The sequence below is a fragment of the Condylura cristata genome, unplaced genomic scaffold (genome assembly GCF_000260355.1).
Source record: "Condylura cristata isolate star-nosed mole 26May11 unplaced genomic scaffold, ConCri1.0 scaffold00002, whole genome shotgun sequence".
NCBI lineage: Eukaryota > Metazoa > Chordata > Mammalia > Eulipotyphla > Talpidae > Condylura > Condylura cristata.
The window spans coordinates 69291037-69314779 of record NW_004567103.1 but is presented as its reverse complement, the minus strand read 5'-3'; the positions used below and the strand labels follow the sequence as shown (position 1 = coordinate 69314779).

Below are 23743 nucleotides of genomic sequence, written 5' to 3'. Positions count from 1 at the left end.
GTTATCTCAGCAATAGATAGATTTAATATTTCAAAATCCTATCAATGTAATTTATCATATTAACAGACACAAGAAGAAATCTATATAAAAATCTCAATAAATAAAGATAAATTATTTGATAGGTTTTAAAAGCAGACTAAAATTACACATGGGGATGAAATTAGGAACAAGAAAGGTATAACTCTCACTACTTTTACTTAACATTGTCCTATAGTTTATAACCAGCAAAATAAAGAAAAGGAACCAAATGCAGATTGCATAAACAAACAAAAAAAATTTATTTCCAAATGACAACACTCTACATAAAAATTCCCATAGAATCTACTAATAAAAATACTGCTTTAACTAATAAGTTTAATAAAGGGACAGGATATGTTACTTGAAAGAAAATCAATTGTATTTCTGTATGATACCTGCAGTAAACAATTAACAATTAAAAACTTTTACAGTAGATCAATATATATGAAATACATAGCAGTGGGCCCTCCTTGGTGGTGCAGCACTAAGTCACAGACCTCTCCGGACAAGCCCGCTGCTCCCCTCAGCAGTGTATTTTGTCAGTCAGCCTGTTCTGCTCCCCACTCTGTCTCTGGTGAATCCTCTTAGCACCCCACACCTCTGGCCTGTACCCCAGTTCTGTATGCATAAATAAATAAATCTTTAAAAAATACATAGCAGTAAATATAAAAAAAAACATATGACAAACTGAGAACTATAAATGACCCCTAAGAGAAATTAACAACTCTAAATATAACTATAAATTTTATTCAGTTTTTAAGACTTAATATTGTTAAGATGCCATCTCTCCTCAAATTAATGTTATATTTAATTCCAATTAAAATCCTGCAGAGAAGACTTTCTAGAAAATGAAAATCTGATTCAAAATACATATTAATATAAAACAGACCTAGAATAGCAGAAAACATAGAAAGTATTTCAAGATCTAACAACAGCTTTTACAAGGCATTATAAATTGACTTTTTTTTCCAATCATCCCAGGCCAGGTAGGTTCACCTTTCATTCTAGCAATTTGAAAGAGAATTTTCGAGGCTTTGGTATCATTTTTACAAGTTTAATGTGAAGCAGAGGGAACAAACCAGCAGGCAGACAGCAACTTGAGGCCGCTCTCCAGAGTGAGTCAGCCCCTTTATGCTCTCTCCTAGGTACAGGTGTGCATGCTTGTGCATGCTCATTCACCTATGCTCAGGTGTCTGTCATTAGGAATATGAGCCCCACACCCACATACACCTTTTGCATTAACAAGATCAAGCCACAGATGTAAACGTCTTGATCATTTACCCTATCCTACAACAGTTATCAAGACAACATGATGAAGGAAAAAGTAGAGAAATAAATAAAAAAAAAAAAACAGAAGAGTGAGTTCACAGAATGCCTATTTCTTGACAACATTACAAAGGCTTTCAGAAAAATAGGATGATTTTTTTCAACAAATGTTACTTGAACAAATGAATATTCATGTGCAAAGAAAATGAACTGCTATCCATATACAAAACAAACTAAAATTAGATCGTAGAAATATAAAATGTAAAATTATAAAGCTTGCAGAGAAAACCATGAAAAAATCTTAAGGAACTTGTGCAGGCAAATGTTTCTTAAGTAAGAAACTAAAAGTATGATATATTAAAAAGGCTGAATTTAATTGTATCAAATAAAAAAGTCTACAAATGACATTGGTAGGAAAACATATTACAAATTGTGTAAAACATATATGCAAGTCATAGATCTAAAAAGATGTATATTTAGAAGTATAAAGTCTTTAAAATTGAATAGAACAGCCCAATTGAGAATGAGCCAAAAATTTCTGGGATACTTTATAGTAGATATTGCAAAGCAAATGATTATGGAGTCTGACCACCCTCCATATCTAACTAAACATCTCATCCTTCTTTGTCCCATAGGTAAAGTTTGATTACCTTGAACTGTTATTGCAAGGATCTTCTTAGTTCATTTTGCCAGAAAATTCCTTTCTCTTTGATGTTTCCTTTTAGGAATTGCCCATTCAATGACAACCCCCTCTTACATGCTGGCTATCAATTTCTTATAAACTTCCAGAAAATGGAAATTAAACAAAACCCACTTTCCTAAGTTCCAAACAGCGATGGGCAGTGTGGAAAGAACGATTTAAAAGGAAATTGATATGTGTCATGGTACAGTCATTATCTTGATTGTGATGATGGGCTTTCATGTGTGTATTAAAACTTTTAAGTTTAAGTGAATATATTAGTATACATCAACCATACCTTAAAAATAGTTTTAAATTAAGGGCCACAATTTCTCAAGAATATATACAGATACAGAAGTAATACAGAAGTAATATTAAGTATATGTAACTGTAACTGGGTTGGGAAGAATAGCATATGCCAGAAAATAGACTTGTTTATTGTCTTGTCATCTTAAATAAGATGACTAAATAGTTTTTTATGATTCTTATGACTAAATAAGATGACTAAATAGTTTTTTATGATGACTAAGGATGACTAAATAGTTTTTGCTTCTAATCTAAACCATAGTTGATAATCCCAAGTGAATTTTCTCAAATCATTTCAATGACTAGATCAATGGTTTAAACCTGAGAAAAACCTTACTAATCTGAATGAAGTACTCAAATGCTTACAAGAGATAATCTGATATAATTTACTTTTGTAACAAAAAGATAAGATGTAATTTCAGGAATGCAACAGAAGATACACAAAATAATAATAAGAAGAAAACAACTACTTTAAGGTTTAAAATGTCAAGGAAACTTATGTGAATTTATATCTTAAGCAGCAAAAACCTTAGGGAGAATCTTAAAGGCATTGATACAATTTATTTCATTTTGCTTTGTTTTAATTAGAAGAAATCCATGCCCCTGACTGTGAACAAATTAAATATATGGATATGTTCTGGCATACTTAGAATGAATAAATGGGCTTTTTATCTTATCAGTTTCCTAACAGGACGGCTTATTACTTAGTGTTGAATTCAAAATGAGAATCTACTGTGATCTCAATTTCAGAAATCACAATGGTTTAATGGGAAGGACATATACTGGGTTTCAGAATGCTAACACCAAATGGCAATTTGATTATTTTCAGCAGGGTAGACAAAGGGTAGATGGTTCACTTTTGAATTTTATTTAGTGTGTTTATCTCTAAGATGGGAATGATTAAAGAAAAAGCCTGATCAAAAACTTTAGAGTTGTGAAAATATCTATGGAAATGTTTTGAACATTTTAAGTCACTATATCCATATAAGTTTTTATTTGTTTATTTTCATTGTCAGAGCTAAGTGTGGTATTAACTTTTGTAATTTCTGCCTATAATAGTTCAAGCAGAGATGTCAATGGTTACATATCCCTGTAATCAAAATGTATGAAGATTTCTTTATGAATGGTGATTGCATAGGAATGCCTGGAAATAAATATTGGAAAATAAACACACTGGATATGTGCATAACGATTCAAGTAACTCCTAGTGACACATATTATCTTCTTAGGAATAAATGCAATATGGAATTCTGATATTACTGACTACTAACATTTGTATGTTTTTGAGAAAACAGATCATTTTGGAATTTGACAGATTAAAAAAAAAGCTGTTTTTTTCCTTAACTGTATTAAATCCTAATTAAAAGGTAATTATCTATCTAATTTTCCAAACACTGCCTCATTCATTTGAAATTAACTGCTAATTAAACTTTTAGAAAATGACTAATTTTTTATCTGAGTACAGAGGTAATTTTATAGTATAAAACAGTATTTCTCAAAATTTAATGTGCATACTATTCACATTGAGATTTATGTTAAAATTCTGATTCACATTCACTAGGTCAGGGATAGAACCTGAGATTCTGTCTTTCTTAGAAGCTTCCAAGGGCTATCCAGGATGTGCAGTTGGAAATCTACTTTGAAAGAGAGAATTATGAAATAGAAAAAAGGTATAAAAGTAAATAATAACTTGACCATGCAGACATTATTATTAAGAAATTCTTTTGTTCCTTACAAATAAGTATCAGAATGTTCATAGTGCTTGCTTTTGGATTTGTTTTAAGGTAAAATGATGGAACATCTGGTGCCAGCAATATTAATATTCAATTAATATCCATGCTGATTTGATTAATATTCATATTTTGAACTATTACCATTTTTATTGTATATTTGCTTTTGTCAGTTTTCTTCCCCTTTGTCTTCTGTTCACTTCCTGCTGGGGTTACATTAAGTGTTACATAGCATCTTTCCATTTTTCTTGTAAGGCTTGTTTGTAAGTAGTGAATTCCTTTCATTTTATTTGACTGAAAAGCTTATTTATTCCTTCAATTTTAAATGATAACTTTTCTTCATAGAATATTCTTGTTTGGATTTTTTTTCCCCCTCTAGCACTTAAATACATTATGCCATTTCCTTCTGTTCTACAGGTTTCTGTTATTCAATCTACTAAATTATGTTGGATCCCTTGTATCTAACATATTTTTATTTTGCTACTTTTATTTTTTTCTTATTAGATTTATTATTTTCCTTTTAAATGTGTGACTTGATGTGGGTTTCCATGGTTCATGGAACATTTTTTGGAACTGACTTTGTTTTCTAGGTCTGTATTTCTATTTCTTTCCCATTATCAGGGAAATTCTCGGTTATTATTTCTTCTAATAAAATTTATACTCCTCTCGGGCCCTCCCTGGTGGTGCAGCGAGTTAAAGCACAGCACTAAGAAGCTTAAGCCACTTCCGCATGAGTTTGATCCCACCTGCCCCAGAGGTGACCATATGGCGCGGCAGACCTCTCCTGACCCGCCCGCTGCTCCCCTCAGCAGTGTACTTCGTCTATCTGCCTGTTCTGCTCCCCACTCTGTTTCTGGTGAAGTCTTTCGCCACCCCTGAGTCTCTGGCCTGTACCCCAGTTCTGTATGAATAAATAAATAAATCTTAAAAAAAAATTATACTCCTCTCTCTCTTTACCTTCTGTCACTCATATAATGTGAATGCTATTTCTCTTGATGTTTCCTAACTATATTTATATCATTATTATTATTTCTTTTTCTGTTCTGTTGTGTTGTTCTCATTATCCTATCTTCCAACTTACTGATTCTACCTCCTGCTTCATTTAATATGCTGCTGGAGAACAACTCTATAGTCTTTTTTAGTTATCATATTCTTTGATTATGTTCTCACTTGAACTTTTCACATTTCTCTTCCTTGCTTTAGGTATTCTTCCATGTCCAATGAACATCCAATTGCTTTGAGATTTTCATCAGGTTATTTATTTCTGTTTCATTGTTAATTTCAAATGAGTTGCCATGCAACTCATTTGGGTCATATTCCTGTGTCTCCTAATTTTGCTTTCCTCTCTAAGTTTATTTCATTATATCAGAAAAAAAAAAAATTCCCAGCTTTAAGTATTGGTCTTACATTGGAAATAAAAATTTTGGGATATCAATACAGGGCATTTGACTAGTGATAAATGCAGTCGCTAAAGCTTGAGTGGCCAGAGCAGCTGTGATAGAAAGATGGCATGGATAGTAACCTGGAGAATCCTGGCAGCAGAAGTGAGGGAGGTAGGGCCATGGGAAGTAACTTTCCCAAGAATCGTGACATAAAATATTTTGGTAAAGGCAGGGATGGTGCTGTGGACCTACTCTGGGAGACATGGTATGAGCTACCACCAAACTCACAGTAACTGCATGCCGCAAGTTAGGTGTTTCTCTCTAGTCCTAGAGTCCTAAGTGATCATGCAATAAAGCATCTATTAGTACTCATGCTAGAGACAAATGACACCTACCATTGTTTTTGTTTATAAGGAAATTGCCAATTTTCTTATTCCTTTTGCTGATGCTTTGATTAAGCAAATGGAAATCCTTAAAATACATAACAGAGACAACATTCAATTTATTTCATTTGCATTGGAATGTGGGTAAGTGGGTTTGTTTTTAGCTCTTTAAAATTGCAATCTCTTCCTCAGAATCCTGTTGTTTTCCTTAGCATAAGTCTCCTTGTTTTTGACAGTTGGGGGATGGAAACTTGCCTCTGTCTGGTGAAGTTTCTAGGGGCTGGACACCTGATATGGAATATAAGCCTTTCATTTCCCAGGGAAAAATCATGTTTATTCTATCCCCTACTGATCAGGAGTCACATCTGGGGTGCTGTTTCTGAGATATCATGTCTCTCTTTTCCTCTCTTTTTCTGATGAGGGTCTTTCATTTTTCATCTGGAGCTGCTGAACTACTATTATTTGTATGTAACTGTGGTTATTCCAATTATGGTTATGTTAAGTTTAGGATTTTCCTAGTGAATCATCGTTAACCATTTTCTCTCTCTATGATTGTATGTCATAGTAGTTTTAAAAAGTCACCACTTTCATTTTTGTTTAAAAGAACCAAACTAAGATTTATAACTATGTGAAATTTCAATAATCAATATGGTGAAACAAAAATTGTTTTCTGTAAGAGTAGGAAAGATTTTCTGTGAGAGGGAAATCTAAGTAGGTTGTAGTTGAGCTAAGAGAAGGAAAAGCATTTGGCAGAGAATAGATGGTACACAAGCAGAGAGGAAGAATTACATTAAATGCTGGAATAATGACCAAAGTTAAGAGAGCATGATTGTTGCTCAGATATCCCAAGAGAATACTCTAAAATGAGTTCAGTGAGAAAGTCCACATGCACACCTTCCTTTCTGTAAGCTATGGTTGTGATTATCAGTTTTTTTTTTTAAAGTAATGGTGAATCATTAACTTGCTAAGCATGTCAATGTCATTATTGGCTTGGAGTCTTAAAGAAAGTCTGTTTCTAGTATAGACACTAGTTTAGATGTAAATAATAAAAATTTTAAGGAAAGTGGTTAAGATAATCTGAATTTGTCCAGATAGAGGATACTAGTTTTGATATTTTTAGCGAGAGAAATGCCAATTTGTATTAAGACAGTATTTATAAATGAAGTGTTCCCTAATTTACTTTTGACCAGAACCCACAGAGTTTATTCATTCATTGTCCTTTTACCACTTACCTTTATATATATATATATATATGTATATATATAAAAACAATAAATGTATGTATATAAAAACAATAAATGCTAACATTTCATAGAGGCTTACATGGTACATAATGTGTATGTATTATTTACACATATATTATGAAATATTTATATAACATCTAAAATAATCTTAATGCTAATCTATATGGTAGAACTAATTTCATATTATTTCAATATGCACTTTATTGATGAGTACTGACATTTACATTTATGATACAACCTTAGCCTGAAGTCACAGATTTACTAAACAACTGAAGTTACTTCCGGTTCAAAGCAAGTAAGATTTAAATTAAAATATGGCAAAGAACATTTACTTAGTAATAAATTATGGCATCTCTTCTTTGGTATCAACTTATATGCACATATTGCCTTTATTATTAAAGCTATTATTTCAAGTTCGGGACTGTAGTAGTAATGTCTTTTATTCTATGCAGTACCATATTTTGTATGAGTATACAATAAATTTTGCTTAATTGTTAAGAATGTAAACAAAATATTAATAGACATGAAAAGTTACTTGGTTACTAAAGAATAGTCTTGCCATAAGTGACAGTTTTTTTAATAGTACCAAAAAACCCACTTGGTATATACTGACTTTTATGAATTAATACTTATTGACCCTAGTAGCTTACTTTTCTACTTTGCTGACACAGAGAAAGGGGAAAACAGTCTATAATTATGCATTTTGCCTTGATAAGGTTCAATAGACACTACATTGACACTGCATGTCTCATTTCATTGGCTAGATTTCTTTATGGAATAAAGGGATGAAATCCATTAAATTATACTTTATCTCCATGTTAAAACACTTTTATCAAAAGTTCACAAATCTTACAAGCCTCATCAGCATCTTTATTTACAGTGCAAAAGCTTTGTCATCATAAATTGCACTCTACCATGTTATATGTTTATGCATCATTATGGCATAATTTTGAGATACTTTCACCTTCAACCTTCATGTATCAAAATAGTAACTCATGTATATTCAGGAAATGCATTTCTTGACACAATCACTTAAGCTTGTGTGTGCCCTCATAGATAAATTGGTTTCTCAGAGAATCAAATAGACTGGAAATTTATGTGTTAGGTATTTACTCACTAATCATATGCTTTTATAGCTTGGAACTTCTCTGGTGCCTTATTGGTAGAAGCACTGGAACCAATCAAGGAATTAAAAAAAAATCAGGTTTATAAACCAGAGAACATATTCCCAATACCCAGATGCTAAATATTACACCAAACAATTTTAAAGCTAAGCAAATAGGAAACTTTCCAAACACCACAGCTTCACTGACAAGATCATAAATGATCATTATGAGAAATGACAACTTGGCCCTTGCCATAGCCACGCATGACAACATGTTACAGATTGAAATAAAATAATTGTAGTTACTTTAGTCTTGGAGAAAATAGTGATGTGTAAAACAGCAACTTAAAACTAAAAAATATTTAAGAATAGGTAGCCATATTTAATTTGCCTCAGTTCACAGAAAACAAATACAAAATATCTGAATGTCATTAGTGCCATCAAAATTTGAAGAGAAAACATTCAAAATAATCATCTGAAAGAGCATGGAAGGAGCTAACAGCCTTTGTTAGCTAGGCAGATTCTTCCAAGAGAAAAATTTCAGAATGAATACTTTTGATTTTATACTCTTTCTTGATCTCAATATTAACAAAATTCAACCAGAAGCCAGAGGACAGTGGACTCAGTTGACCACAGAGATAAAGTTTCTGGAAAGAGAACAAGATGAGGATGGTATAAAAAAAATGTATGTATATATCTGAATAATATGCCAGAGAGGAAGCAGCCTGAATAAATCCATTTTGAAACTCATTTTTTATTGAGTACTTTTTGATTTGGGATTTAGTTTCCTCATCTATAAAGGGGATATGATTCAAGCTTTGCTTTTTTTATAACAAAAGAGAATGGGTATTGCTTTCTGATAGGTCACAAAGAAGATTAATAAAAATAAAAATAATATTAAAAAACTCTGACATTCCTGAAGTGTTACAACCACTCCTTAATAGAGTTTGGACAAATTTTTAGCATTCTGATCGTCTTGCCTTTGTACATGTTTGAAGTTATTGAAGATAGTGTCTATTCAAACTCCTGATATAGCTATGAATAGTTTGAGATTCATAAGCTAATTTATATAGATTATGAAAAATACTGCAAATATGTTTCAGTACCTTCCTTTCTGTTTTGATTTTTTTTTTTAATTCCTCACATCTAATTTAATACTCAATAGCAACCTCCTTTGGAAGTCATTACCAAACTACCTATCCACTGTTCTTCCTCTGCCAAATCAGTCAGTATTAAACAAATACATTATAATAATTCATGAGAGTAGACCATAAATGTCTGTGTTTTATTCATCTCCTAGGCAGACTGAAACATTTGAAAGCAAAATTGTAACATTTCCTTTTTGTAACCTAAGTGCTTACATGTTTAATATTCAACAATTATTTATCGATCAAATCAACAAACAAACTAATAACCAAAAAATATTCTCTCTTGTTTGGGGGTTAATTTCTTTTTCTCTCTCTCCTTCTCTCTCTCTCTCTTTTTTAACAGCACATTTATACAAATTTCAAACTCAGATTTATGCTTCATTTGTTTATATACATCAAAAGATAAAGTATTTTCTTTGTAAAATGTTATTTTGTTGTTTTACTGAAAACTGTAGGCATAATCTTCTCTGGATCATATCCATATTTTTGATAAATATTTCAGTGTTGTTACTATCCAGATCTTAGTCTAGATACAACTCTCCTGGTTTTTTAAAAATATTTCAGTAGAAAATGTGAAGAACTAGTCAAAAGAGTATATATTAAATCAAAACTTCTTATATCCAAGTCCTACTGAAATGGCAGTTTTAATTTTTCAAATTGAGATTCACTGCCTATCAGACCAAAATCAAATATCCTTTAGAGACAACAATGTAAGAAGTTAAAGAACAATAACAATACTGTATAAAATTACAATTATTTCTACACATGAGTATATATGTTTCAGGGTTGTTTATATATGAAAAACACTGTCAAGGATAGACAGGGACAAATTGATATTTAATACTTAGTACTTTTAAAATGAGTGTATAACCTAGGTTTATTATCATAGGCTGTGAAGTCAGAATGTTTTGGATCTTATCTATAGAGCACTTATTGGCAACCAGGGGCTTTTAGTTCTCTGAAAACTGTTTACTCCCTTTAAAAAAAAAAATCATGATAATTTGTATCTATCATGAAATTTCCAAAAACATTAAATAATCTTAATAAATCTTAGAAGTTTACATCTGTTTCTTAATAAGATCTTTTAAAAATCCTATTTATTTTAGAATTGCTAAGTCTTATGCAGTTTTAAGTCTGATTGTTTTGTCCTTAGAATTAAGGATCACCTTTTAGAAATCTGTCTCAGTTTAAAATTTAATTTAGTAAAAATAGGCTATTAGATGCTCAATTCAAAACAAAAGTTTAATAATAGAAAAACAAAAATGAATTGAATAAAATTAATGTCCTTTATATATCCAGATTTGAATGTGTCTTCTGCATATCTAAGATTTTTTTTTTTTTTGATTCTCCAAGCCTTTAAAGTGGCCCATCATGCCCCCAGGATCTGAGCTCCTATTACCTTCTCGAAATTATTACCTTCTATCTTTTCTATGCTTACTTGTCTCTCTTTTCTAGATTCCCTGTTTTGGCTCAGATGTAACAAGGATGCATAACATCTTCATATAGACTCTTCTCTATGTCTGAAAGGCTTTTCCCTAAAATGTATGTCTGGCCACCTAGCTCAAAACAAAAGCAAATATTAGCAATTTAATTGTAAGTTTATATAAAAACAGTAATACATGATGTTCAAATATATTTAATGTTTGTAATACAAAGTGGTAAGTATTCAAAAAAACAACTAATGTGTAATTTATTATGTCAGAAAAATAAAGCATAAAACAGTAAAGGCAAGAAAGGGATTTGACAAAATGCAGTAATATTACATGATGAAAAAATAGCAAATTTGAAATAGAAGATAGTTACTGCAAATCAATAAAGGATATCAATGAACAACCTCAAATTAACATAGCACTTAGTGATGAAAGAAATAATTGAACAATTCAAATTTGGTCTCAGGCCATACCACCTTGAAGGCACCTGAACTTGTTTGATCAATTCAAATTAATCAAATATAAACTTATTTTCCTTCAGATACATTGTTAAAGAAAAGAAAATGAAAGGCAAGTCAGGGAGCAGGGGAAGAGATGCATGTCATATTTATTATGTCAAGCACTTGACTCTAAAATAAATTTTAAAAACCTTAGAATTTAATCATGAGAAAGCAAATAATACCCAAATAATAAAACCAACCAACCATATTAACAACTATTCCACAAAGATAGAAAAGTGACCAGTAACTGCTAAAAAAAAAAACAAAAACAAGCTCACCTTTATAGTTAGGAAGAAGGAAATTAAAACAACAATGAGATACTAATGTATATTCCAGTGTTGGTGAGGATGCAGAAAAACTGGAGCCCTTATACACGGTTGGTGAGGTAATAAAATGGCACTGTCTGTCATGCCCTAGTGAATAAAATCTCATGAAGAAATATTGTGTAGTAATGGTAATGTATACATTTTGATTACAGTGGTAATTGTAGGACCCTTACATTGTTCAAATGTCATCAAATTTTATGCCTAAATTTAATGACTTTATTGTGTCTACATTATGATTCAATTAGACACAATTATTAAAGAGACAATTATAAACATGTTCATTGGATAATTTAGTGACTGAAAAAAAGCATTTTTGGGGAGATAATAATGGTGTTTTGAATATAAAGACAAAAAACACATAATTTCCAATCATTTATAATTATAAGCTAAATTTGCTTACAGATTCATTTCAATGACTAAGATTTACTTCTAATTCATTGCTAGATTGAATGTCCCAGGACTATCTAAGAAAGAAAAGTAATCACACACTGAGAATTACTAAAGCTGGGTGAATGATATTGTAATATATTTGTCTCTACTTTTGCAAATTTTTATTTAGAAAGTAAATTCAGATACAAGGGTTAACTGTAAGAGAAGGAACTCAAATTAGTGATATCCTTATTTTAACTATACCAAGATATAAGGTGACATTAATTTGGAATATTAGGAAATAAGATTCAAAGTATTTGATTTCTTAGACATTAAACACCAAGTAAATTGCAGAAACAGAGAACACAAAAGATGGAGACCACAAGGGTAAAGATCCCTGTATCTAATTCATGCATCCTTCAATATGTTATTGTCTTACATATTCCCACACTTGTGGATATTAATAAGATTCAAAAGATAATTGTCAAAGTAGAGGTGGAATCATTTTCAACACTATTAAGAGTGAAGTTTCAGTTGAATAAAACTTGATGTTTTTACTCAGCTATGGCATAAAGAGTTCAAGCTAAGTAAATACTGTCATGGTCATTTAAATTTTTCCCTCCCAAATGAACTAATTATTATAGAAGGGAAACTAATCTGAAAAGTAATGTTCTCAGATCACAATTATATAGATCAGATTTGGAAAGCAGTTAGTATCTGCTTAATACCACCACCATATTCCTGTCTATTCACGTCACTTTATTGACTGAAATCTATAGAACAGGATGCTACTCAGAAAATGGCATGTTTTTATCAAAAATATTTCAGTAGAAAATTGACTCATCATTCCAGCATTATAAAGCAGTTTTATCATGCTTAATATTAAGAGTATTGCTTTCTTGGTAGGCTATATCTAGAATTATGTTCAAAACAAAACATCGCAGAAGTTTTAAAGTGATTGCAACCACTTGTCATATGTGAATTCAAGGCAAATGTCTTTTCAGTGATGAAGTATGTACCTCATCCATAGTTTATCAAAGACACAGAAAAAGTGAGAAAGATGGATTGATTGAATTGGACGGCCAAAAAAGCCTATAGTTTGTGGACTTCTGAAGTTGCAAAAACATTTTTATGCTTCTCCATTACTTAAAAGAGTTTAAAGCTTTGAGAAAAGGAATGGAAGGAACAACAGAGAGAAAGCTATTTCAGATGTATGTATTAAAAATTTGTCAGAATTAGTCATACAGACTTAAAGCATTTTGTATTTATTGAAAGGGAATTTTAGTCAAAATATAAGCAACTGTAAAGCATAAATGGACTTGAGTAATAGTAGCTTTGAAAAGATGAAGACAGCATCTGCAGCATCTTCAATAAACGGTTAGAGAGGAAATTTCCAACAACCACTCTATTATAATTACTATCAGACAGATTATTAGAAGAAATACCAAATTTAATTATGTGTTCACAGAAAATCTACATGGAAGAATGTCTAAAGTAAATAAAAACAAAACAAGGGTACATATCCTGAGCTAACTAATGGGATGGGGCATAGGATTTTAAGAATATGGAGGTGAATTGCATAATAAGCAAGAATAACTTATGACAAAAATGATAACCCCTAATTACATGACTGCCATATCACACAGATGATTTCCCTAAAAGATATTGTATTGGTGGAGCCCTCCCTGGTTGTGCAATGGGGTAAAGTGCAACATTATGAAGCTATCCACAGCCACTGCAGCATGAGTTCCTGGCCACGGAAGTGACCCACATAACATGGCAGACCTCTCCAGACATGCCCACTGCTCTCCTCAGCAGCATATTTTAGTCAATCTACCTTCTCTGCTTCTGACTCTGTCTCTGGCAAATCCTCTACCCCCGGAACCTCTGGCCTGTACCACAGTTCTTGTATGCATAAATAAATCTTAAAAAAAATTGTATTTCTGATAAAAATATTAATTCTGGCTACTAATCCCAATTCCATTGTTCAAGATAGCTAAGGCAATTTTTTTTTTTAAAGATTTATTTATTTATTCATACAGAACTGGGGTACAGGCCAGAGATGCGGAGGGTGAGAGGATTCACCAGAGACAAAGTGGGGAGCACAACAGGCAGATCGACGAAGTACACTGCTGAGGGGAGCAGCGGGCGGGTCAGGAGAGGTCTGCCACGCCATGTGGTCACCTCCGGGGCAGGTGGGAATCGAACTCATGCGGAAGTGGCTTTAGATTCTCAGTGCTGTGCTTTAACCTGCTGCGCCACCAGGGAGGGCTGCTAAGGCATTTTTTAAAGTTTATCTTGAGCCTGAAGGTTCTCAATTGATTGCATACCAAAATGATTCACATGGCAAAGTGACATGTTTTGGGAAAGCCTGTTCTGGATATCTTAGAGAGATCTCTGTGAACATTTTAAGGAGGCCCATTCTTCAACAACATTAACTCTCCTTATCTCCCTTTGCTCTTATGATTGAAGTGTTTCTATTTTATCAGTCTGAAAGGAAACTCAACCATTTATACTTTTGTTCCAAACTTTCTTTGTAATCTGGGAGCAAGTTAATAATTATGTAAGTAATTATTTAAGCAACATGTATAGTCTTCCATATAAAATTGTCCTACATTGTTAATGGAGAATTTGTGTTAGAATTTCATACCATTTTAATCAAATAATTCATATAGATGTTACTTCCAATGGAGCAAAAGGAATTTCTAAAACACACTTATCAATACACTTCAATATATCTGTGCTTAAAAAAAAAAAATCAACAGTAAAAATATGATGATTGATGAAATCATTGTAATGATATGCATTGCATGATAGGAGACAAAAGGTAAAAGAAAACAACTTGATATTCACTTAAATGTTCACTAAAAGATCTTATTGACCTCCAAAATGCTTAAACTTTATTGTATAACAAACGAAATAATTTGGTACCCTCCCTGGTGGTGCAGTGGGTTAAAGCACAGCATGAAGAAGCTACAGCTACTTCAGCAATACTTTGATTCCCGCCCCAGAGGTGACCCACATGGTGCCTCAGGCCTCTCCTGACCCTCCCGCTACTCCTCTCAGCAGTGTACTTTGCCTGTTCAGCTCCCCCCTCTGTCTCTGGTGAATTCTCTCATTGTACCTGCACCTCTGACCTGAACCCCAGTTCTGTATTCATAAATAAATAAATCTTAAAAAAAAGAGAAATATTTCGTTTCAGTCATCAATGGTTTTTCTTCTATTAATTCATAAAACATTTGAACATGGAAACATTAATGTATGTTCTCTAAACCCCTTGTTCTTGGGATTTTGCTTTTCCTCCAAAGTTTCTGCTTATCAAAACATTCTAGTTGTTATTTACACTTAACTTTCTGTCAAGGTGTTCAGGCTTGTTATGCTAATCTCACCATGATGTCTGTTTTTAGCAAATATCCTCATAACAAGATATTTGTTTTGGTCAGAGGCTCCTGCCTGACTCTACATTTAGCTTAAGCAGCTGCACCTTTGGGAGCCACGCAAAATCCATGCAAAATGTGAGTGAGCTACACATAAATATATGTAGAATCATAGTAGTTTTGCCATATTTAAATAAGAAATCAAGTTAACAAATAGAGTCCTCTTGCCCCCCCAAAAAAGTACTTCAAATGGAAGCTGATTGTTAAATAAATCAACATTTTGACTTCTCATTCTAACTTAAAACCAATTATATAAATATTTCAGAAATTGCTATTCTGTAATACCTGTATTTTAAAAAAGTATATATTTTATAACTGTTGACATAGTTTACTTACATTATAAAATATTGCTTTAGCATTTTTGTGTTTCATTTCTCAGAGGAAAAACAAATAAAAAGTGGAAAATAGATTTTTTTATCACAGAATCTTAGATAAAGGCCAGAAAAATGTAACAAACATCCCAATCCTTTATATATATCTATATCTATATCTATATCTATATCTATATCTATATATCTATATATAGATATATAGATATAGATATATTTATACTGAAGTGATATTCCTCTTCCAAAAAAAGGGCCAGGAAATCTTTTTCAATATTGCCAGATTGCCTCTACAGAAAGTGTCACCTTATTATGGTACCTAAGTTAAATCGAAGTCCTGTGGATCTTGGGAGAAACTGCTACCAATATTAAGCAATGCAGACTACAGAGATTAGGGTGTGTTTCCAGTAAAAACAACACCAACATTTTATCTGAGAACCTACCCTAAGGTAGAGCATTCCTCCAGAAGCAAAGTTTTATCATATGTAGTCTTTCAATCCTGAGCATATAAAGAAATCTACAACACTAAAATGTATATTTTGGGGAAAAGCTTGATTTAAGGGAGAGGTTCTGAGGATGTGTGGGAGTGGCTCTTGACATGCATATGGACATTACTCAGAAAAAAGCTAAAACTCTTTTTTTTTACTGGAGAAAGCAGAACTTAAATCCTCAGATTTTTGTCTACTATGTCTTCCCCAGACAGTTCCCTAAATGACTCCTTATTCCTGTTTTCTACCCCCCCAAATCTCTCTTGTCTTAGCTAACCTGTGTAAGATGGTATCTGAGTTACTCATTCATGTCACAGCTCTCTTATTTTTATAGGAGGCTTATGTATTATTATGAAAACTTTAATTTTTTTCCTGATATCAAATTGTCTGATGCTTGTTTGATTATCTGCAAATTGAGAAGAACCCAGTAGAGTACTGGGTCATTTTCTTTGTGCCCTATCAGTATTATATATCCCTAGTGGACCTGTTTTAGTTTAGAATTTACAGCAATGTATATCATTCAATTACGGCTTTTTCTTTTACTAATCTTTCTGATCTCAATTTGCTTATTTGTCTAGTCTCAGAAGAACCTATGTTAAGTGTGGGAATATTACCCATTTGATCTCTCAATCTCCCAATATGACACTGTGTTTTATATGTATTTATAATCGTGATCTTTTATGTGCAAATGTAAAGAGTACATCAATATATTTCATATTTGAAAAATGCTTTATACATTAGTTTTTCTGAATTAAAAAATATAAGGATTATATTATAATCCACTGCATCATTTCAGCCATGTAGTAACTAAAGCCATACATAATTAAAAATGAGTATTTAAGTGTCTTAAATTTTATGCATTTAGCAAAATGATAGCAATTCTATTCACTCTTAAACAAAATGTATTTTTTAATGTTAGTAATTTCAAGAAAAGCCACAATAATGTGAATTTATGAGATATTTCACTGTACAGGAACAGTTTACCTAGCTATTTTTTGTTTAATTATGCAATAATATATTCACTTTTAAAGGGATTAAATTTCCACATGAAAATCTGAGCACTTGAAAATTTAGTAAAGAAAATTTATGTTAAAAAGAATGATCATTTGTAATATAGACATTAAAATAATTACTTTTCAGTATTTGTGCCCTGATTAATTCTGGAGATAATTGCATGAAATAAAATGCCATGAGATTTTTAGTCCCTTCAAATATTTTCAAAGCAAGAACAACAAGCAGTACTTATCACCCAAATTTTTAAAGTGAAGGAAAATATCTCTGAGTTATGATTGTTTAAATGTCTAAATCAGAATTAGAGACACTACTAAATTTTTTTTTTTAAAGATTTATTTATTTGTACATACAGAACTGGGGTACAGGCCAGAGGCTCAGAGGCAGTGAGAGACTTCACCAGAGACAGAGTGGGGAGCAGAACAGGCAGATTAACGAAGTATACTGCTGAGGGGAGCAGCGGGCGAGTCAGGAGAGGTCTGCCACGCCATGTGGTCTCCTCCCAGGCAGGGGGAGATGGAACTTATGCGAAGTGGCTTTAGCTTCTTAGTACTGTGCTTTTAACCAGCTGCGCCACTAAGGAGGGCCTATTTGGGTAGGTTTTTACCAGTGAGGGGATGGGTAACTTTGGGTGCTTGATTTAAAAGCTATATTCTTTGTCTTTTCTATATTGTTAATGAATTGTATTGAAGTTCTTTTCCATTAAAGATCTTATATGTTTTATCTTGATGCAGCAAATGGCAGATCTTATTTAAAAGGGACAGGTTTGGGATTTCTGGGATGCCCCTCACCATACCTATAGCAGAATGAAAAACAAATTTTGCAATTCTGGCAAAATTATCTTAAGAAAATAAAAGATGACATCATCTTCATAAAACCATTAAATCAACTACTTACAAGTCACTGTGTTATTGGAAGGCAGTCTAAATAACCTGTTTCTGCTATTAATATGATTACCCAGTTGACTAATTCTCACTTCTGTAATTTGTCAAGCAATAATTCCAACCCAGAGGCTCTGGGCTAACAAATTCTAACACTTAGGAGTGCATTGCCCAAGTACAGATTAGAGTAAAAGTAATTAATTAAGCTGTACATTTTAATAGCTTTACTACTAATGCCTCTTATGGCCTATAAATGAGATCTTTTATAATAAAAAAGGAGAAAAATGTGGGGATAAAGGGAATGATTTCCATTTTTGTAGTTAATTTAAAATTCAATGCTTTACTCTCTCTACATGTTAATATGCATTTATCTACATTTCAAGCTCGACACTCTGCATCTATTTCCCTGTACTTGATTTAATTAAGGATTTTAAATATATATACCATTCAAATATTCTACAAAATGCCATGCTCTGCTCTAATTTAACATTGTCAAAAGACATTATTTCTTTATTTCAGTGTCATTAGCATGCATTTTAATCAATTTTATGAAATTCATATGAAAGATAAATGTTTGGAGACATACTATTTGGAAAAACTACATTATTATGTAGCCTCCAAGTGATTTTGAACTTTGTTAGTTATTTAAATATTATTTGGCTATTTTCATGAGCTAATGGGGCATTTTAACCATTCCACTCAAGGTGGCATAAATGGCATGAACACCTGCACAAAATTATATTTTTCCATTTGCTCAGAAAAAAAAATACCTATAACTTAGTAATGAGAGCATGTCAGTGGATTATGAATAACTTCTGTGCAAATGAAGGCAATATAATCAGATCCCTTGTATGTGGCAGGTATTGTGTTTTTCCACAAGGATTCATTTTAGTTAATTTAAGTTGAGTCATTAAGCATTATAATTTGTAGCTGCCAAAAAGATGACAAAAATAAGCTGTTAGTATTGTTCAAGGACATACTTTGAATTATTCAGTATATAAATCACTCTGGCATTTGTGTTAGATAATAAAACTTGCTCCCTTTACTGAGTTTGGACAACTAACTAGTGGCTTTAATTTTCATCCCAATGACACACTAATCTTAACTATATTAAAAAAGTAAATAAAATTCATTTAATGAATGAATTTTGAGTCTTTAGATATAATAAAAAAGGAAAAATTCAGTATTTGTAGAATATGTCTGGTAGAATCTTATATATAAATAAAATACAAATTTACCTAAATACATTTCACAAATTGTTATATTATCAAACTTTATAACTTAACCTTCATTAATCCTGCAACTTTGCTATAAAGCAAGTCATATATTTAGCCCTGCAATACTATCCTTACAGAATATTGCTGATGCTGTGATGAAGCATGAAAGATCCGAAATGAGTAATTAGATTATGGGGAGTAAATGGGGGAGCTTGTTCTACAACAAGCATATTATGATTCTACAAAATGAGGAGATTTGTCCAGATAATTTTAAAGAAATCTTTTAGCTTTAACAGCAGTATTATCCAAGTTAAAGTTAAACACATATGGACAAACAGAGAAGGTAACTTCCTAACTTCTCAGGCATCAGCAATCTGTAGATTGACTGAGGTAAGTAAACAAATGCACATATGTGTAAGTAATGTCATGTTTTATATTCCAATAAGGTATTATAGATTAACCACAGTTAGTTAAATATGCTATATTTTATCAAGTTCAAATAAACCTTACTTTAATATTTAACTTGTAAAGAAAATAATTGGTTACTTTCAATATTCTCTGTGGATTTCAATAAGGAGGGAAAACTGTAAAGGAAAATGATCTTATCCTATGAAAAAAGTTAAAATTATCCAGTCAGATCGCATTCCAATCCAGTAGTATGAATCCAATCATTCTGCTAAACCAACAGATCTACTGATCTGAGATGGCAGATGACTAACTGAAATACTGCCATATACTACAACTCCATATTTAAAAGTTTCTGGACCCACATTTATGTAATTACCTCTAGCTCAAATGTTTGGGGTATAGCTCCTAACTCAGTATTTCCTCAAAACAATTTTATGATAAATTACTATTCAGGTGTGAATACATTCACTCCTGAGTCTTTCTTTTTTTTTTTTTAAGATTTATTTATTTATTCATACAGAACTGGGGTACAGGCCAGAGATGTGGAGGGTAAGAGGATTCACCAGAGACAGAGCGGGAAGCAGAACAGGCAGATCGATGAAATACACTGCTGAGGGGGGCAGCGGGAGGGCCAGGAGAGGTCTGCCGCGCCGTGTGGTCACCTCCGGGGCAAGCGGTGATTGAACTCATGGGGAAGTGGCTTTAGTTTCTCAGTGCAGTGCTTTAACACGCTGGCCACCAGGGAGGGTCCTGAGTCTTTCTTTTCCACTCTTTTGGTAAAGTTTTTGTTCTCTCTCTTTTTTTAAGATTTATTTATTATTGCATACAAAACTGTGATACAGGCCATAGGTGCAGGAGCGGTGAGAGGATTCACCAGAGACAGAGTGGGGAGCAGAAAAGGCTGACTGATGAAGTATACTGCTGAGGGGAGCAGCGGGCAGGTTAGGAGAGGTCTGCTGTGCCATGTGTATTTAGGTAAATTTGTATTTTATTTATATACAAGATTCTATCCGTCATATTCTACAAATACTGAATGTTTCCTTTTTTATTATATCTAAAGACTCAAAATTCATTCATTAAATGAATTTTATTTACTTTTTTAATATGGTTAAGATTAGTGTGTCATGGCACACTATCTCCGGGGCAGTCAAGGATTGAACTCATGCTGAAGTGGATTTAACTTCTTAGTGCTATGCTTAACCCACTGTGCCACCATGGAGTACCCTGGAGCAGGGATGGTGAGAGGATTCACCAGAGACAGAGTGGGGAGCAGAACAGGCAGTCTGACAAAGTGCATTGTTGCTGGGGAGCAGCAGGCACACAGCAGGAGAAGTCTGTTGTACCATGTGGGTCACCTCCCTGATTGGGGATCGAACTTGTTTTGAAGCAGCTGTGGCTAGCTTCCCAGTGTGGCACTCCAATCCACTGTGTCACCAGGGAGGGCCAAAAATTTTTGTTTTCTTGTGAATAAATGAGTCAAAGAAAGGAAATAAAGACAGCAAACATAATTGCTGGTAATGCAAGCCAACCAAAAATATAATCAGAAGGATGAGTTCCATTTTTAGGTGGTAGTTACTTAGATATGAATGAATGAATTCACAGATGTTCATGCTACCAAAAAATATAATAATATCATTATCTATACCTTCTTGGGTTCACATACTCAGAGTAATTTTTTTCATGATAGATATTTTAAGATCAGCTTCTATTATCATCTGTTCTCTACTTAATAACCATTCACACATCCAGCTCCAAAATTCGCCAAAAAAGAATTAACAGTGGTAGCATTACTAGTATTAACACCATTGCTAAGTACTGTTTTGGTTAATTGTTTGTGTTTTTTTTAAATGTTATAATTAACCTAAATGTGATGTATAACTGAGAAGAATGACAATGGGTCAGTCCAGTTAAGTTTTAGGAAGACATTTGCTCAATTGTTGAGCCTATATTATACTATTTACTTCATTCATTTCTAAAAATAAACACTGAAGACTCAGTTCTTAAAGGTTTCTATTAAAGTTTGTTTGCCTAATCTAGTTTATATCTTCTCCCAATTAATGAACTTGGAATATTTTATTTATTTAAGTAAACTGATTGCATTTCTCTCTTTGTAAGGGATAGTAAAGCAAAGTGATTAGTGTTGAGTGAACAAAAAATGTCACATATAAATTAGATCATTGCCATACAAGTTTAATTTAATGTTCCATCCCACCCAACCATTTGTCAATAGATATTTGTCACTGAAAAATATAGAGGATACTGAGATATCAACTTTAAAATCGAGTGGAGTAGAGAACTGTTAAAAAAAAAAAAATCCAGATGCCTCTGCATTGATCCATCTAGCTGAACTATTTGAATTATTTTATATTTTCAGTTCTGTCTTCCAGGGTAATAATTCGGCAATGTGATTTTTTAATAACATTTCTAGTATGTCATACTAGATATTAGGATTTGCTAAGTTGGTATTTACTTGATTCATTTAATTCTTTATTTTCAAGATTTTGAAACAAATGACATTTTTAGAATTTAAAATTTTAGTCGGCTGTATTGGCAGGAAAATAATGATATAGTTAAATATATAAATATCTAAATCTTAATAGATAAATATAATAATTTTATACAGATAATTTCCCTCATAATCTTACTCAAAATAAATGTTTTTAAAAAAGAAAGTTTTCATCAATAAAAAAATTAAACATGAAAATGGAAAGACATCACATCTCAAATGCTGATGATAAATATTCCTAATTTCTTATTTAGTCTTTTGAAAGTTACCAATGAATATAATAGTACTGACCAGCAAAAAAAAAAAAAAAAAAAAAAAAAGGAGCAAGCTTTAGCTTTAGGTATTAAGTCACTATGGTAGAAAACATGCTTTTATTATAAAGCATTTTATTGTTTTTTTTTTTTTCCTTTTCAAGGAAGTGTAGGCTATCAAAACCAAGATACTTGGGATTTTCCTTCATTTTCATTCTTATTCTCTTATAATTTTCATCTAAAGAGACACAACTGAGGACAGTTAAGTTCAACCAGTTGTACATTAACTGTCTAACTACCACGTGAGTGCTTTGTTAGCATTTACCATTCAAGGAACCCTGTGAAACTGAGCAGAACAATGAGTGTCCTTTCACTAAACATACACTTGACCAGCTAGCTCTCCTACTTCCTTCTATTCATTACTTCAGTCACCCTCTCAGTGATGTTTTTCCACAATACCACTCTGGAAAATATCAATCTCTTTTTCTCAGGACGATTTTTTTTTTCCTGAATACTTACCTAAGTTCTTAACTACATTTTTATTGAATTTTCTTGCTTAATGGCCACCTTCCTGCTTGAATATAGTCTCTCAAATGGCCAGGTATTATTGTTTTCTTTGTTTGCTGCTTAAACTTGCAAAAAAAGGATTATCAAGTGAAGTTGGTTGAGGACAGGTGAAAAAGAAAAGGAAGAAGAAGTGGGAAAGAACAAGGAGAATCAAACATTGAACAGTGAATAAGAAATTTGCATAACATGACACTGTGGGAAATTAAAACTTCATTGGATTTCTCAGTGCTTTCGCAAAAAGTTCTAGTCTCCTGAAACATAAAATTGTACATCATATAAAGGTAAAGAATCTTTTCATTTTCTGAAATAGTGTATGTTTTTCATATCAAGAAAATTACAGTAGGAATCCATTTTCTAGTTTACTTTCTCTGAACTTAAAGGATGATAACAATTTACACAAAGTGGTTGAATAATAGCCCAACCAAGACTCCTCTACCATAAGCACCAAAGTATGAGGAATACTTGCCTACTGTCCACAAAAGGAATAATAAATCCCCAAATTTGGACACATTTCTACATTGTAACAGGTGTAGAAAACCAGGTTTTATCTTACCCTTGAGAAACATATTTACACACTACATTCCTGTACAGAGTACACAGGATCCTTTCCATCCAGTATGCAAAAAAGTAAAAACCTTATTTTTGTCCTCACTCTCCAGTTGTGAAGTTAAGGTTCTGGCTCTCTCCATTACTATATAAATGAACATGTTTAATTCCGGCTGTGGACACCACTTTGAAAGACTGACTCTTTTGCTGGAGATCTAC

General features: G+C 32.4%; 1 protein-coding gene across 1 annotated transcript in view; it reads right to left on the bottom strand.

Moving 5' to 3' along the window:
• LRP1B (low density lipoprotein receptor-related protein 1B) overlaps window positions 1-23743 on the bottom strand; it is a 1583276-nt gene that overhangs the window by 258386 nt on the left and 1301147 nt on the right. The gene's annotated exons all lie outside the window — the stretch shown is intronic.